The sequence below is a fragment of the Triticum aestivum genome, chromosome 4B (assembly GCF_018294505.1).
Source record: "Triticum aestivum cultivar Chinese Spring chromosome 4B, IWGSC CS RefSeq v2.1, whole genome shotgun sequence".
Classification (NCBI taxonomy): domain Eukaryota; kingdom Viridiplantae; phylum Streptophyta; class Magnoliopsida; order Poales; family Poaceae; genus Triticum; species Triticum aestivum.
Window position 1 is genome coordinate 280090125 of NC_057804.1, and position 18405 is coordinate 280108529.

The following is an 18405-nucleotide window of genomic DNA, read 5'->3' on the forward strand; positions in this document are numbered from 1 at the left end:
ATGTCGCTCAGACGTCCAACTGTGGCATTTCTTTTTAAAGCCCTTTATGTGATGTCGCTCAGACGTCCGACTGTGGCATTTCTTTTTTTAAAAAGCCCTTTATGCGATGTCGCTCAGACGTCCGACTGTGGCATTTCTTTTAAAGCCCTTTATGTGGTGTCGCTAAGATGCCCGACTGTGGCATCATTTTCCTTATTTTTATTTGTTCACCTATCGAGGCGTCGCTTCAGACACCCGATCGGTCCTTATTTATGTTCTGTGGAATTTCAGGCGGACTACCGCCGCTTTCCCTTTTTACTTACCCGTTATGCCAGTTTTATTTATTGTGCATTAAGGAATTAATCATGTTGCATCAATGCATGCATTTGTTATATCTTACGTCCGAACTGTCTTGCGAGTACTTTCAAAGTACTCACTGGCTTGTTGATTTGGCCAGATGCTGACGAAGGCGATCTCATGGATGAAGAGTTCGATAGCGAGCCCGACACTTAGAGGAGTCCCAGTCAGTCTTGTGCGACCCTGGATTTGGCCACTGTTTTATATCCGCTTCCGCTACCAAATAAATTCATCGAGCCTCTCCTCGACGCTCGATGAGATGACAGATGTAGAGTCTTGTATTTCTCTCCCCGCTGTGTTTTTCCACCACCAGCCTATCCTTGAGTCAGTAGTATGTCTCCACACCACTGTGTTATGTCCGCCATTATGTATGATTATTGGCGTGCTTGAAATAATTTGGTTGAGCAACCGTAGTTCGACCCTGTAATATATTTTATGCTACTGGCTTATTGTATCAAGAATTTGTCTACCAGTGTGGAGGATTTCTCTCATACTGGACTTAAAAGATTGGCTTTTCAATAAATATTTTTATTGGAAAACCGGTCGTGACAGTGTCGCGCGGCTCGGCGGCTGTTGACCCGTCTGCCGCCCCGCTGCGTCCCCGGCCTTGCGGAGACGCCTTCTTGGCGGAGCTGGGGGCTCCGTTTGCGGCAAGCTGCCTGAAGGTTCGGGCCCGACAAGATCTCCCTCGCCGGGCTCGCTCGACTCATCCTCGGGCCCGGCAGGCCCTTCCTCGCCGGCAAACTCCTCGCGCTCGGCAAGGCTTGCCGCCTCTGCTACCTCTGCATCCTCCACAGTGAATCCAAACTCACCCGCGGCTGTGGCTGCCGCTGCCTCTCCTAGCCTGGTGGCGATAAGCTGCATCTCCGCATCGGTGGTGTCGCGGGTGAGGCTCTTCTGCTCATCGGCGCGGACCGGCACTTCTACTAAGCCATCGGTGGTGTGCCGTGTTTTGCTCGATGTGCTCCAACAAACGGTTGGTGTCCCGCTTGTTTCTCTCGGCTTCCAGCATAACTTCGGCCAGAGAGGGAGGTGGAGGCAGGTTTGTTCCTCCAGCTCTGCTGCCTTCGGCCTGCTCTGGGGGGGCAGGGTTGGTGCGGGTGTTAACCATCCTAGGAAAACAAGACAATGGTTTAGTCCAGGATGATAGGATTCTGACATAGAAATGTAGAATGTAACGGATAACTTGGAATGTAAGATGTTCATCCGTATGACATGGTAGATACAGAAACTGCTTCTTTTATTCCATCGTCATACACACCATACAAGGTTTAGTACAGAACCAAACAAAGTACTGCTACGGTGAAATAGGATTACATCTCATTGGAGGCATTCCGAGCTCCTATACATTATTTTTCTACACCTCCGGAAGGCGGTACAAGCTAAGTCATATCCCACGAGTCACGCAGGACGATGGACGATACAACTAGTACGATACTAGTGATACTACTACTAACTCAGACAGCTCCGTAGTAGTCTTCATAGAAGTCACCTCCATAGCCTGGAAGCTCAACGTGATCATCCGGAAACAGTCGGTCCCATGGAGCTTGTGGACCATAGGGGCTAGGATGAGGTCTTGGACCAATAAACGGTGGCCTGCGGGGACCATGAGGTGGGGTTATGCCTCCTACATCATGCCAATCCATCACGTCTAGCAGAGCAGATCTCACAGGATAGAGATCTCGCATGTCCATATATCCAGCTTGCACAGCCGGTGCAAACCGAGTCAAAGTGGCCCAATGATCAGCACAGGTATTGAAAAGCACTAGCCTCAAGGCCCGATTTTCACGGTCCTTGTCTTCAAGCAGCTGTGCAGTGGTGCAGGTCCGTGAATCCTCCTGAGTGGAGTCAGCATAGATAGCTTGGAGATACCCTTGTGCTCCTGGAAGTGATGCTGGCATATACCGGAAGTCAGAGTCCCGAAATAGGCCAGTCCTGACTCGCATGATGGTCATCATAGAGTAGGCAGCATCCTGCACAGCCATCTCAATAGTAACCCCGAGTCCATAGGAGCAGTGGAGGGGCTCGGTAGAACCAGGATAAGATGGAAATATCCTGACAGTGCAAAGATATTGACTTTGATTAAAGTCTCGGAATTGCTCTTCGACCGTGTACTCAGGATACCAACGGTGTCCAGCCTCAGTCATTACCCTGACCAACATAGCACTATGGCCGGGTACATCTAGACATCGAGTCAAACGAACCACTTGATTCTGAGGACGGGTCGCCATCTGGAACAAGCTAACACAAGACATTAAGATTCCTAGCAGAAATTGGACAGCATAACGGCTGTAAATGCTCAAAAAGGATTTTGAGGCATTTGACAAAGAATTGCATAGACACTCAACAACATCATATCAAGGTTTTGGGTCCATCTTAGCAACATAATGGGGTAGTAGCACTGAACTAGGCTTGTAACCATCAAACCTATAAGGTACTATTGATTAGTAACACGTGAACCTGATAGAGAGGAGAGATCCTAGTCCTTAACCCCCGGTGGAAGAATAGACTGACTCAGATCAGAATGTCATGAGATAGAGGAGTAAAAAGAGCCTTACGTTCCATCCCACAATCAATTCCCCTGCATATAACTAAAGAATTTCTAGACTCAACATCGGCCAGTTTGGCTTGGGAACCTACAGGCAGTCCGGCTCTGATGCCAACGCTGTCAGGACCCCGACTCGATGCCACATCGATCTAGCATGTAACACCTCATATCACTTTGCGGCCTCACGCACGGTATTCCCACGGGTGTCGTCTTACCTTTGCCCGAGACCGTTTGCGCCTTTTTGCACACGTATATGATAGTGTCGCTAGCATCCATATGGTAAGGAGCCCAGGCTGACATGGCTAGTCGTAAACCCAAAGTGGCATAGACTTACAGGGACAGGCATCCATGACCCAGCATCGAACGTGTCAGTCAGCAGCAAGTGAATCCGGGCTGTAGCACTGGGCTAGCAGGACTCCGGTAAACCGGGCTGTAGCGGGCTAACAGGACTCCGGTATCCATCGCGTGACATTTCCCCGAAGGGACAGACACAGGAACGAAGAAGGACACATGCCGGCCAGCCTAAGTGTTCCGGAGCAGTAGCAAGCTACCAAGGCTCAGTGGAGACACTAGGAGACATTTCCCGGTAAGAGAGGCTACTAAGAATAAACAACTAGATAGTCAGATCCCACACATACCAAGCATTTCAATCATACACACAATATGCTCGATATGTTCCAATAAGAACAAGGCATCACAACATGACTCTACAACACAAGTACTTTATTTAAGGCTCAGAGAGCCATACATATCATACACACAAGTACGGGTCACACGACCCAGCATTCAAGTCATACAGACATACAAGCCAATAGCGGAAGTAACTGGTCTGAGTACAGACAACTAGTAAAAGAAAAGAGGCTTTGGAAAGCCTGGCTATACTACGTGGTCCTTCACAAGCTCAGGGTCACCACCTGGGCCTCAGTCTACTCATCGATGTCAACGTCTACGAAGAACCCATCAGAAGGGGTTGCAGCGTCTTCTGAAAAATGTAAATTAAAGCAACATGAGTACAAAGGTACTCAGCAAGACTTACATCAGATCCTACATACATGCACATTATCAAGAGGGGTTGGTGGAGTTATTGCAGCAAGCCAGCTTTGACTCTTGGCTAAGCTATCCTACGATACACCAACTTGAAATGGTTTTCCGCAAATGAGTCCACTACTCACCACTTCAATACACCACCGAGGATCCAGCTCCGTCATCCTACGGAAGAGCCATCCTCGGCACTCACACTTATCTTGAGATTTTTAGTAGTATCCATTCACTTGTCTATGAACTGTATAGGCAACCAAGTAGTCCTTTACCGCGGACGCGGCTATTCGAATAGATAATGTTAACCCTGCAGGGGTGTACTTCTTCATACATGTTTCCACCACTTACCGTCTGCACACGACATGTGCTCGGCAGACTTCAAGCAAAAGCCGACGTGGGTGTAGACCACGACCTACCTAAACACCTAAGTCTCTAGTCTAGGTTTATCGCCTACCCAGGTTCCATCCGCAGGGAGTCCGGCCGAGGTTTCCCATACGGCCCCGAACGATGTGTATAGGGTTCCGTGACACCTAACGGGTGCCCGGTATTCCCGGCCACGTACCTACCGCATCACAGCCCACCCCTACGGTCAGCGCTGTCCACGGCCTCCAGTAGGCTACAAACACCAGAAACTACTTGCAACTCCTGGATAGAGGACTAGGGTGAATAAGAAGTCGCGCGGGGTCATATTTCAGGGCCCAATGCATGGTAGTAGCTGTATCTTAAATCACACGTATAGATCTTAGTGCTTAAGTTCGGCTTCAATGAAACAACCCACCATGCACTCCTACATGGCCTTTCATCGATACCTTTACCAAACCGTGTTCACCACATCACTCTCTTTACCGGCACGAGCATTTCACTCTAGCCCATCACCCAGATGAACCAGACCTGACACGACTCTAAGCATAGCACGCATAGCAAGGTAGGAACAACACATACATATGGCTCAAACAACTCCTGCACATGCTAGTGGGTTTCATCTAGTTACTGTGGCAATGACAGGTCATGCAGAGGAAATGGGTTCAACTACCGTAGCACACAGCAGTTTGAAACGCGTTGTCTTAATGCAGTAAAAGAGAGCAGAAGTGAGAACATGGGATTGTATCGATATGATCAAATGGTTGGTTGCTTGCCTGATGGGTCGATGCACTGATATTGTTCTTCGTTAGGGTAATCGTGGTACTCCTCGGAGGCAGAACCTGCCGCAAAGAGCACCGATACACAACATTACCAAACAATATGCAACAATATGATGCATGCATGAAACATGGCAATATGAGTGTGTTGGACTAATCCAACTAAGACCAGATGGGTTTGAACCATTTTGAATCAAAGATTCAAGTTCGAAAGTCATACATGGCCCTTATAAGTGCTTTAACTTGTTCTGCAATAAACAGTAGGTTAGATTGTTTAAACATGCATGAAACCAGTACAGATGGATAGATTGGATTTTTCTGATCATGTTTCATATATAAAACTTTGCATTTGGAGCTATGGTTGAATTACTATGAATTTTTGAAGTTTGGAACATTTTCTGAAATTTATAAATCATTTTAGATTTATTTTAATTCTAGAAAAGGATTACTGCGTCAGCATGAAGTCATGCTGACCTCAGCAAGTCAACAGACCAGTCCAGGTCAAACTGACCAGTGGGTCCCACATGTCAGGAGTTTAATTAACTAACAAAAATTAGTTTAAACTAAGCTGGGCTAATTAGCAGAGGGGCCCCACTTGTCATTGACTCAACAGAGTTAACCAGGGCCCACCCATGGTCAAAGTCAAGTCGGCTGCACCGGCGTTTAGCCGCCGGCGAGCCCGACACGGCGGCGGAAGTGATTTTGGACGTTTCGGCCACCAAATGGGTCGCGGAAGGCATCTAAGCGGAGCTGGGGACAAACCGCAACTCTTGGTGGAGTTAGTTGGGGTCGGGGTGGCCGGAATCGGCGCCGGCGACGACCTAGGCGGCCGCCGGAGTTCGGGTGGAGGCGAACTCAGGGCTAGGGTGTGCGGTGAGGTGCGGGGAGTGTATGGTTAGACCCTAAGCGATGTGGTGAGTGCGATGGACACCGAGAGGTGACCGGAGGATGGCCGGGAGCACGTCGGCGACGATCTCCGTGGTGGTGCATGCGGGTGATCTTCGTGCAGTCGTTACGGGGCTTGAGAGTGGAAAAGGAAAGGGGGGAGAGGTAGCTAGGCTCACGGTGATCCCGAGGGAGTAGACGACGAGGTCGGGGACGAGCTGGTGCGACGGCGACGGCGAAGGGGATCTCCGGCGATGGCGGTTCGGTCGAGGTCAGCGCAGTGGCTTCGGGGCACGCGAGCGCTCGGGGCTCGGCTTGCTCGAAGGAGAGGAGGGTGGTGGAGCTCCTGGACACGGTGGCGCGGCGCGAGGTTGACGGAGAGCACGTCTACGGCGAAGGTGCGGCGGCGGTGGCGTCGGCCATGGCTGGGGAGCGCGAGGAAGAGGAGCTGGGGAGGAGAGGAGATGTCTGGGGGTTTCAGGGGAGAGAGGGGAAGCGATCCCCGTCATCAGCTGGACGAGGGGAGCGGCGAGGCGGTGACCAGGTGCGTGGCACCCATGCGGTGCTCGCCGCCGAGCACCTGCCTGCCTGCCTAGCCGAGCCAAGCAGCTCGCTGGCGCGGCAGCTGGGCTGGGCCGGCAGGTGGGTCGGTTAGTAGGCGCCAGGTAAGTATTTCCTATTTCCCTGTTTTTATTATTATTCTGTAAGTTTGTGGACTTATTAAAAATACTTAGACAACTCCTAAAATCACCAAACTGCACCTGGTCCTTAGTTGGAATATTTCCAACAAGGAACATTTTAGTTTGGGAATATTTGAGCATTCAAAATATTTTATATAATTTAAATTCCGAAACTCAAATACTTATGAGTTAATTCAAAGACCTTAGGATGACCTAGAAAACTGTGCATCACTTTTGGTTGAGGTTCTGAACCTAAACAAAAATGATGGACATTTTAGAAGGGCATTTCAGGTTCATTGAAATTATTTTTAGTAAACCCTAGTGGTTTCAGAGGGGCTGGGGGTTCTGTCATCCCCATTTCAAGTTTCTGATAAAAGAATAAACATGATGCAACACTCTAATGCATGAACTAGCTAGGGTGTGACAACTCACCCCCACTCAAAAGAATCTCGTCCCGAGATTAAGGTTCCTCCGGAAAGAAGGCGGGGTACTCAAGTCGAAGACGATCCTCCCTTTCCCAAGTTGCTTCCTTCTCAGAATGGTGCGACCATTGAACCTTGAGAAACTTGATATTATGACGTGGAGTGGTACGCTTGGCTTGATCGAGGATACGAACAGGTTATCTTGAAGATCAAGTGTTTCGTGGTCCACTCCACGGATAGGATCCGAGAAGCAACACCTGAGTTGAGAAACGTGGAAGACGTCGTGGACTCTGGAGAGATGCGGAGGTAGTTCCAATTGGTAGGCAACTTCTCGTTTAGCGAGAATGCGAAAGGGTCCAATGTAGCGAGGAGCCAATTTGCCCTTGATACCGAAGCGATGGGTTCCCTTCAGAGGAGTAACCCGAAGGTAAGCCTTCTCGTCAACCTCAAAGGTCATAGCCATATGTTTTCGGTCGTATTGACTCTTTTGACGAGATTGGGCTGTTTTCAAATTTTCACGAACAATGCGAACTTGCTCTTCTGCTTCCTAGATCATGTCCGGGCCAAAGAATTGTCTTTCCCCAGTTTCTGACCAGTTAAGAGGCGTTCGACACCTTCTTCCATAGAGAACTTCAAAAGGGGCTTTACCCAAGCTAGATTAATAGCTATTGTTATAAGCAAATTCAGCAAATGGAAGGCATTTCTCCCAATCCATTCCAAATGAGATAACAGAAGCTCGAAGCATGTCTTCTAGAATCTGGTTGACACGTTCTACTTGACCACTTGATTGAGGGTGAAAAGCAGGGCTAATGGAAAGGCGGGTTCCCATAGCATTTTGGAAACTTTCCCAAAATCGAGAGGTGAAGAGACTCCCTCGATCCGAGTTAACTTCCAGTGGAACACCATGGAGAGACACTATTCAGGAGATGTATAAGTCTGCTAATTGACTAGCAGTTATACTCTCGCGAATAGGTAAGAAATGGGCTACTTTGGAAAGACGATCGACAACGACGAAGATAGCGTTATTCCCTCTCTTGGTCCTGGGAAAACCGGTAATGAAATCCATACCAATTTTGTCCCATTTCCATTCAGGAATAGCTAAGGGTTGAAGGGTGCTAGCAGGCCGTTGATGCTCTGCTTTTACACGACGACAGACGTCGCAACTAGCAACAAATTGAGCAATGTCTCTCTTCATCCTAGTCCACCAGAACCTCTGGCGTAGGTCCTGATACATCTTAGTACTACCGGGATGAATGGTGAGAGGAGATTCATGAGCCTCCTTAAGGTTCAACTGCCGTAGATGTTGGTTCATGGGAACCACTAAACAGTTCTCAAAATACACAACACCATGATCATTTGTGGAGAAACATCTAGCACCTCCCCTAGCAATGTTCTCCTTGATCCTAGATATTCCATTATCTCGCTTTTGGGCAGCGATGATTTGATTCGTAAGAGTAGGTTTCGTCACCAAGGTGGAAAGAAAACCTTGAGGAACAATGTGAAGGTTACGCTTCCAAAATTCCTCATGGAGAAGCGGTTGACTTTGTTGTAACATCAGATTGTTACAATAAGATTTACGACTTAGTGCATCAGCCATGACGTTGGCCTTTCCTGGGGTGTAAGTTATACCTAAGTCGAAATCTGTGATCAACTCAACCCAACGTCTTTGCCTGAGATTCAAATCCGGTTGGGTGGAGATATACTTCAGACTTTGGTGATCGGTGAAGATTTTTCAACAATTACCGAGGAGGTAATGTCGCCAGGTTTTAAGTGCATAGACTACAGCTGCAAGCTCTAGATCATGAGTAGGATAATTCTCCTCATGTGGGTGCAATTGCCGTGAAGCATAAGCAATTATGTGACAATCCTGCATGAGAATGCAACCTAGTCCTTGTCGCGAGGCGTCGCAATAAATAACAAAGTCCTTAGAGAAATCTGGTGGTACCAATACGGGAGCAGATGTCAGGCGTCTTTTCAGTTCCTGAAAGCTGTGCTCACATTGTGGAGTCCACTCGAACTTGTTATCTTTCTTGAGGAGTTCAGTTAGAGGTTTGGCAACTTTGGAGAAGTTCTCGACAAAGCGGCGACAATAGCTCGCTAAGCCAAGGAAACTCCAAACTTGCTTGACTGATTCAGGTGGAGTCCAATTAAGGACGGCTTGAACTCGCTCGAGGTTAACAGCAATACCTTTACCGGAAATTAAATGCCCTAGATAGGTCACTTCAGGCAACCAAAATTCGCATATGGAGAACTTGGCATAAAGGCGATGCTCTCGAAGTTTCATCAACACAAGTCTTAGATGTTCGGCATGTTCTTCCTCGTTCTTGGAGTAGATGAGTATATCATCGAGGTAGACCACGATGAATTTATCCAAATACTCCATGAAGATTGAGTTCATTAACCGAGAAAAAGTGGCTGGAGCGTTGGTTAAACCGAAGGACATGACAGTGTACTCGTATTGGCCATAGCGAGTAACAATAGCCGTTTTAGGAATGTCCCCGTTCCTGATTTTGATTTGATGTAGCCCAACCTCAAATCCATTTTAGAGAAGACTGAGGATCCAGCGAGCTGATCATACAGGTCGTTGATCTTGGGGAGCGGATACTTGTTCTTGATTGTGACCAGGTTGACTGGCTGATAATCTACAACCATCCGGTCCGTACCATCCTTCTTCTTGACGAAGAGGACGGGGCAAGCCCATGGAGATGAACTAGGTTGGATGAAACCCTTTTTCAAGGACTCATCGAGTTGTTTCTTAAGCTCGGCTAGTTCTAGTGGTGCCATCTTATAGGGTCTTCTAGCAATCGGGACAGTTCCTGGGATGAGATCTATCATGAATTCGACATCTCGGTCAGGTGGAACACCTGGCAATTCTTCTGGGAAGACATCCGGAAAGTCACGGACTACCGGAACGTCCTCAAGGTCTCGCAAAGGACTGGCGTTAAGAGAATATAGTTGTCGCTTGGCCACTCGGGTCAAGACATTGACTATCTTCCCCGAAGGATGTGTGAGTTGGACAGTCCTAGAGAAACAATCAATTTTAGCATGATGGGCTGACATCCAGTCCATGCCGAAAATGATATTAATATCCAAAGATTTGAGAGCTATCAAAGATGGGAGAAAAACAAGTCTGTTGACTTGAATTTCATTTACATGGCTTACTCTAGAGGTTTGCCATCTAGAACCAGGAGTAGAAATTTGCATAGTGGACGGCATGTCAAAGAATGCGGTGTTATGCAAGCGAGCATAATTTTCGGATATGAAAGAATGAGATGCTCCAGTATCGAAAAGAACAGATGCCGGGTGGCAATTAATAAGGAGCGTACCAAGAACGACGTTGGGATCCTCTTGAGCTTCTTCGGCAGAGATACAGTTGACATGGCCATGTGCAGCGGTGGCCGGGTTGGTGTAGAATGCTTTCCCTGTCGGCTTGCCACGGCCAACAGCTTTTGCAGATTGGTTGGGGTTGGTCTGGGGGCACTCGTGTAGATAGTGGCCCGATTCCCCACACTTAAAGCAAGTCACAGAACTGGTACGTGGAGAAGCATTGTTGGTTGGACCACCATAGGGCTTGGTTGGTGCAAACTGTTGAGCGGGGCAAGGCGCCTGCAAGGATGGCCTCGGTGTGAAGCTGGGTGGCAGGGAAGTATTAGGCACCCACACACGGCGCTTCTATGGATCAGCCCTGGATGAGGAACCCATGTCATGGCCATGCTTGCGTGTTGCTTCATAATCAGTCTGACCAGACTCAGCACCGATGGCTTTGTTAACAAGCTTCTGAAAATATGTGCACTCATGCAGACGGAGGTCGCGGCGAAGCTCAGGACTAAGTCCCTTGCGGAACCTTGCTTGCTTCTTTGCATCAGTGGAAACTTCCTCAGTTGCATATCGTGCAAGGTTACCGAACTCCCTGCTGTAAGCGTCCATAGAGAGTCGGCCTTGAGTGAAACTGCAAAACTCCTCATGTTTACGGTCCATGAGACCCTCCGGAATGTGATGTTCACGGAAAGCCTCGCTGAATTCAGCCCAACTAGTGACATGGCCCACTGGGCGCATAGCTCCATAGTTCTCCCACCATAGACTGGCGGGGCCTTCAAGATGATAGCAGCAAAGGTGACCTTATCAGCCTCAGCTACTAGCGCAGAACGCAGTTTGTGAGTAATACTGCGAAGCCAGTCATCGGCGTCGAGAGGCTCGACGGAGTGGTGGAAAGTGGGTGGATGTAACTTGATGAAATCACTGAGTGATACCAAGTTATTCCTCTGATGGTGTGCCGTGTTTTGCTCGATGCGCTCCAACAAACGGTTGGTCTCCCGCTTGTTTCTCTCGGCTTCCAGCATAACTTCGGCCAGAGAGGGAGGTGGAGGCAGGTTTGTTCCTCCAGCTCTGCTGCCTTCGGCCTGCTCTGGGAGGGCAGGGTTGGTGCGGGTGTTAACCATCCTAGGAAAACAAGACAATGGTTTAGTCCAGGATGATAGGATTCTGACATAGAAATGTAGAATGTAACGGATAACTTGGAATGTAAGATGATCATCCGTATGACATGGTAGATACGGAAACTGCTTCTTTTATTCCATCGTCATACACACCATACAAGGTTTAGTACAGAACCAAACAAAGTACTGCTACGGTGAAATAGGATTACATCTCATCGGAGCCATTCCGAGCTCGTATACATTATTTTTCTACACCTCCGGAAGGAGGTACAAGCTAAGTCATATCCCACGAGTCACGCAGGATGGTGGACGATACAACTAGTACGATACTAGTGATACTACTACTAACTCAGACAGCTCCATAGTAGTCTTCATAGAAGTCACCTCCATAGCCTGGAAGCTCAACGTGATCATCCGGAAACAGTCGGTCTCGTGGAGCTTGTGGACCATAGGGGCTAGGATGAGGTCTTGGACCAATAAACGGTGGCCTGCGGGGACCACGAGGTGGGGTGATGCCTCCTACAGCACGCCAATCAATCACGTCTGGCAGAGCAGATCTCACAGGATAGAGATCTCGCATGTCCATATATCCAGCTTGCACAGCCGGTGCAAACCGAGTCAAAGTGGCCCAATGATCAGCACGGGTATTGAAAAGCTCTAGCCTCAAGGCTTGATTTTCACGGTCCTTGTCTTCAAGCAGCTGTGCAGTGGTGCGGGTCCATGAATCCTCCTGAGTGGAGTCAGCATAGATAGCCTGGAGATACCCTTGTGCTCCTGGAAGTGATGCTGGCATATACCGGAAGTCAGAGTCCCGAAATAGGCCAGTCCTGACTCACATGATGGTCATCATAGAGTAGGCAGCATCTTGCACAGCCATCTCAATAGTAACCCCGAGTCCATAGGAGCAGTGGAGGGGCTCGGTAGAACCAGGGTAAGATGGAAATATCCTGACAGTGCAAAGATATTGACTTTGATTAAAGTCTCGGAATTGCTCTTCGACTGTGTACTCAGGATACCAACGGTATCCAGCCTCAGTCATTACCCTGACCAACATAGCAGTATGGCCGGGTACATCTAGACATCGAGTCAAACGAACCACTTGATTCTGAGGACGGGTCGCCATCTGGAACAAGCTAACACAAGACATTAAGATTCCTAGCAGAAATTGGACAGCATAACGGTTGTAAATGCTCAAAAAGGATTTTGAGGCATTTGACAAAGAATTGCATAGACACTCAACAACATCATATCAAGGTTCTGGGTCCATCTTAGCAACATAATGGGGTAGTAGCACTGAACTAGGCTTGTAACCATCAAACCTATAAGGTACTATTGATTAGTAACACGTGAACCTGATAGAGAGGAGAGATCCTAGTCCTTAACCCCCAGTGGAAGAATAGACTGACTCAGATCAGAATGTCATGAGATAGAGGAGTAAAAAGAGCCTTACATTCCATCCCACAATCAATTCCCCTACATATAACTAAAGAATTTCTAGACTCAACATCGACCAGTTTGGCTTGGAGAACCTACAGGCAGTCCGGCTCTGATGCCAACGCTGTCAGGACCCCGACTTGATGCCACATCGATCTAGCATGTAACACCTCATATCACTTTGCGTCCTCACGCATGGTATTCCCACGGGTGTCGTCTTACCTTTGACCAGGATCGTTTGTGCCTTTTGGCACACGTATATGATAGTGTCGCTAGCATCCATATGGTAAGGAGCCCGGGCTGACATGGCTAGTCGTAAACCCAAAGTGGCACAGACTTATAGGGACAGGCATCCTTGACCCAGCATCGAACATGTCGGTCAGCAGCAAGTGAATCCGAGCTGTAGCACTGGGCTAGCAGGACTCCGGTAAAACCGGGCTGTAGCGGGCTAACAGGACTCCGGTATCCATCGCGTGACATTTCCCTGAAGGGACAGACACAGGAACGAAGAAGGACACATGCCGGCCAGCCTAAGTGTTCCGGAGCAGTAGCAAGCTACCAAGGCTCAGTGGAGACATTAGGAGACATTTCCCGGTAAGAGAGGCTACTAAGAATAAACAACTAGATAGTCAGATCCCACCCATACCAAGCATTTCAATCATACACACAATATGCTCGATATGTGCAAATACAACAAGGCTTCACAACATGACTCTACAATACAATTACTTTATTTAAGGCTCAGAGAGCCATACATATCATACACACAACTACGGGTCACACGACCCAACATTCAAGTCATACAGACATACAAGCCAACAGCGGAAGTAACTTGTCTGAGTACAGACAACTAGTAAAATAAAAGAGGCTTTGGAAAGCCTGGCTATACTACGTGGTCCTTCACAAGCTCAGGGTCACCACCTGGGCCTCAGTCTACTCATCGATGTCAACGTCTATGAAGAACCCATCAGAAGGGGTTGCAGCGTCTTCTGAAAAATGTAAATTAAAGCAACATGAGTACAAAGGTACTCAGCAAGACTTACATCAGATCCTACATACATGCACATTATCAAGAGGGGTTGGTGGAGTTATTGCAGCAAGCCAGCTTTGACTCTTGGCTAAGCTATCCTACGATACACCAACTTGAAATGGTTTTCCGCACACGAGTCCACTACTCACCACTTCAATACACCACCGAGGATCCACCTCCGTCATCCTACAGAAGAGCCATCCTCGGCACTTACAGTTATCTTGAGATTTTTAGTAGTATCCATTCACTTGTCTATGAACTGTATAGGCAACCAAGTAGTCCTTTACCGCGGACACGGCTATTCGAATAGATAATGTTAACCCTGCAGGGGTGTACTTCTTCATACATGTTTCCACCACTTAGCGTCTGCACACGACATGTGCTCGGCAGACTGCAAGCGAAAGCCGACGTGGGTGTAGACCACGACCTACCTAAACACCTAAGTCTCTAGTCCAGGTTTATCGCCTATCCAGGTTCCATCCGCAGGGAGTCCGACCGAGGTTTCCCATACGGCCCCGAATGATGTGTACAGGGTTCCGTGACACCTAACGGGTGCCCGGTATTCCTGGCCATGTACCTACCGCATCACAGCCCACCCCTACGGTCAGCGCTGTCCGCGGCCTCCAGTAGGCTACAAACACCAGAAACTACTTGCAACTCCTGGACAGAGGACTAGGGTGAATAAGAAGTCGAGCGGGGTCATATTTCAGGGCCCAATGCATGGTAGTAGCTGTATCTTAAATCACACATACAGATCTCAGTGCTTAAGGTCAGCTTCAATGAAAGAACCCACCATGTACTCCTACATGACCTTTCATCGATACCTTTACCAAACCGTGTTCACCACATCACTCTCTTTACCGGCACGAGCATTTCACTCTAGCCCATCACCCAGATGAACCAGACCTGACACGACTCTAAGCATAGCAGGCATAGCAAGGTAGGAACAACACATACATATGGCTCAAACAACTCCTACACATGCTAGTGGGTTTCATCTAGTTACTGTGGCAATGACAGGTCATGCAGAGGAAATGGGTTCAACTACCGTAGCACATAGCAGTTTGAAACGCATTGTCTTAATGCAGTAAAAGAGAGCAGAAGCGAGAACATGGGATTGTATCGATATGATCAAATGGTTGGTTGCTTGCCTGATGGGTCGATGCACTGATATTGTTCTTCGTTAGGGTAATCGTGGTACTCCTCGGAGGCAGAACCTGCCGCAAAGAGCACCGATACACAACATTACCAAACAATATGCAACAATATGATGCATGCATGAAACATGGCAATATGAGTGTGTTGGACTAATGCAACTAAGACCAGATGGGTTTGAACCATTTTGAATCAAAGATTCAGGTTCCAAACTCATATATGGCCCTTATAAGTGCTTTAACTTGTTCTGCAATAAACAGTAGTTTAGCTTGTTTAAACATGCATGAAACCAGTACAGATGGATAGATTGGATTTTTCTGATCATTTTTCATATATAAAACTTTGCATTTGGAGCTATGGTTGAATTACTATGAATTTTTGAAGTTTGGATCATTTTCTGAAATTTATAAATCATTTTAGATTTATTTTAATTCCGGAAAAGGATTACTACGTCAGCATGAAGTCATGCTGACCTCAGCAAGTCAACAGACCGGTCCAGGTCAAACTGACCAGTGGGTCCCGCATGTCAGGAGTTTAATTAACTAACTAAAATTAGTTTAAACTAATCTGGGCTAATTAGCAGAGGGGACCCCACTTGTCATTGACTCAACAGAGTCAACCAGGGCCCACCCGTGGTCAAAGTCAAGTCGGCTGCACCGGCGTTTAGCCGACGGCGAGCCCGACGCGGCGGCGGAAGTGATTTTGGCCATTTTGGCCACCAAATGGGTCGCGGAAGGCATCTAAGCGGAGCTGGGGACAAACCGCAGCTCTTGGTGGAGTTAGTTGGGGTCGGGGTGGCCGGAATCGGCGCCGGCGACGACCTATGCGGCCGCCGGAATTCGGGTGGAGGTGAACTCGGGGCTAGGGTGTGCGGTGAGGTGCGGGGAGTGTATGGTTAGACCCTAAGTGATGTGGTGAGTGCGATGGACACCGAGAGGTGACCGGAGGATGGCCGGGAGCACGTCGACGACGATCTCCGCGGCGGTGCGTGCGTAAGATGTTCGTGCAGTCGCTACGGGGCTCGAGAGTGGAAAAGGAAAGGGGGGAGAGGTATCTAGGCTCACGGTGATCCCGAGGTAGTAGACGACGAGGTCGGGGACGAGCTGGTGCGACGGCGACAGCGAAGGGGATCTCCGGCGATGGCGGTTCGGTCGAGGTCAGCGCGGTGGCTTCGGGGCACGTGAGCGCTCAGGGCTCGGCTTGCTCGAAGGAGAGGAGGGTGGTGGAGCTCCTGGACACGGTGGCGCGGCGCGAGGTTGACAGAGAGCACGTCTATGGGGAAGGTCGGCGGCGGTGGCGTCGGCCATGGCTGGGGAGCGCGAGGGAGAGGAGCTGGGGAGGAGAGGAGATGACTGGGAGGTTCGGGGGAGAGAGGGGAAGCGATCCCCGTCATCAGCTGGACGAGGGGAGCGGCGAGGCGGCGACCAGGTGCGTGGCACCCATGCGGTGCTCGCCGCCGAGCACCTGCCTGCCTGCCTGGCCGAGCCAAGCAGCTCGCTAGCGCGGCAGCTGGGCTGGGCCGGCAGGTGGGCCGGTTAGTAGGCGCCAGGTAAGTATTTCCTATTTCCCTGTTTTTATTATTATTCTGTAAGTTTGTGGACTTATTAAAAATACTTAGACAACTCCTAAAATCACCAAACTGCACCTAGTCCTTAGTTGGAATATTTCCAGCAAGGAACATTTTAGTTTGGGAATATTTGAGCATTCAAAATATTTTATATAATTTAAATGCCCAAACTCAAATACTTATGAGTTAATTCAAAGACCTTAGGATGACCTAGAAAACTGTGCATCACTTTTGGTAGAGGTTCTGAACCTAAACAAAAATGATGGATATTTTTAGTAAACCCTAGTGGTTTCAGAGGGGCTGGGGGTTCTGTCATCCCCATTTCAAGTTTCTGATAAAAGAATAAACATGATGCAACACTCTAATGCATGAACTAGCTAGGGTGTGACATCTTGCCAAGTTGGAACGATTCCGTGAGAGTCGCACAGCGGCATCATTGCACAGATGCAGTCAAGGGAAGAATTGTTGCACAGCGGAACGACATCCCGCGACAACATGAATGGATGCTGAGGATCGCGCTTGAATAGCTCCAGGAGCATCGTGTCCAGCTCCAGGACAGTGAAGTTAAAGTTGAGGCCCGGGCGCAGCCTCATGATATCCGCCGAGTTCTGGAACTCCCAGGCGGGTCTCCCCCTCTCCTGTAGTGGGGCGATGCGGCGGCGAAGGAAATCTGCGCCAACGGCGCCTACGGTGAGCCCGGCAAGCCTAAGGCGTAGGATCCGGGTGACGGTCTGTCGTCTTCCGGGGCCACGTTGCTCCAATCGTTGCCGCGTACTATTGGGGCTTGGCGCAGGGCAGTGAATGGCTGCGGATTCTCCTCGACAATCCAACACCACTCTGCTCTCCATTCCTCCCACTTGCTGCGGAGCTCTCCCTCCAGATAGGCTTCCTTCTTGCCGACTCTCGAGATCCAAGCGATCCCGCCGGCAAGGGGCTCTCCTCTCTCAACCCGAGGCATAAAGAAGTGGCGAAAAAGGGCTACGTTTGGATGGACTCCGACAAAGTTTTCGCACAGATGTGCGAAAACTGCCATGGTTAGAACGGCGTTGGTGGTGAAGTCAAGGAGGTGGAACCCGTAGGTGTTCATGATGTCGTAGAAGAATTCAGAGAAAGGCGGGCAGAGCCTACACTAGAAGAACAGCGCGAAGAAGGGATACCCGTTCGGAGCCAGTCTCGAAGCGGTGGCCGGGAGTACCTTCGTGCGCGGATGCGCTTGCGTCTCCGTCGACCAGAAGAGGTAGCAGTACTCCCTCAGCTCCTTTGCGTCAAGCTGAGGGGGGAAAATGGCCCGCTCCTTTTGCAGCGCTGCGAGCCGCTGTGCCTCGACCGATTACACGCCCTTCCCCTTGTCGGCTTTCGGAGCCATGGCGGAGGTGGTGGGGGAGATCGACGGCGTTGGTGGTGCTGGTGGCGATGAGGGGCGGAGCGCTGCTCTCTTTCAGCTTCAGGAAGAAGGGGGGAGCGGCGGAGGTTTGTGAAAATGGAGTAGCAACCGGCGAGGTGGGCAAACTGCCCCTGTTTCCCCTCCTTATAAAGAGGGAGGGGGCGGACGTTTCGTCCTTCCGAATAAAGAAACCACCCACGATCTCTCCCACGATGCCGCATTCAACGCGTGCCGTTCGGGGAGAGCGCGGTGGATACGGAGTAAGATACGGCGTGACCCAAGCCGCGCGTGCCCGTGCCCCGCTTTGGGCCTAGCCCAACAGCGCTCGGCACCGTGTGTGGCCCAGGCCCC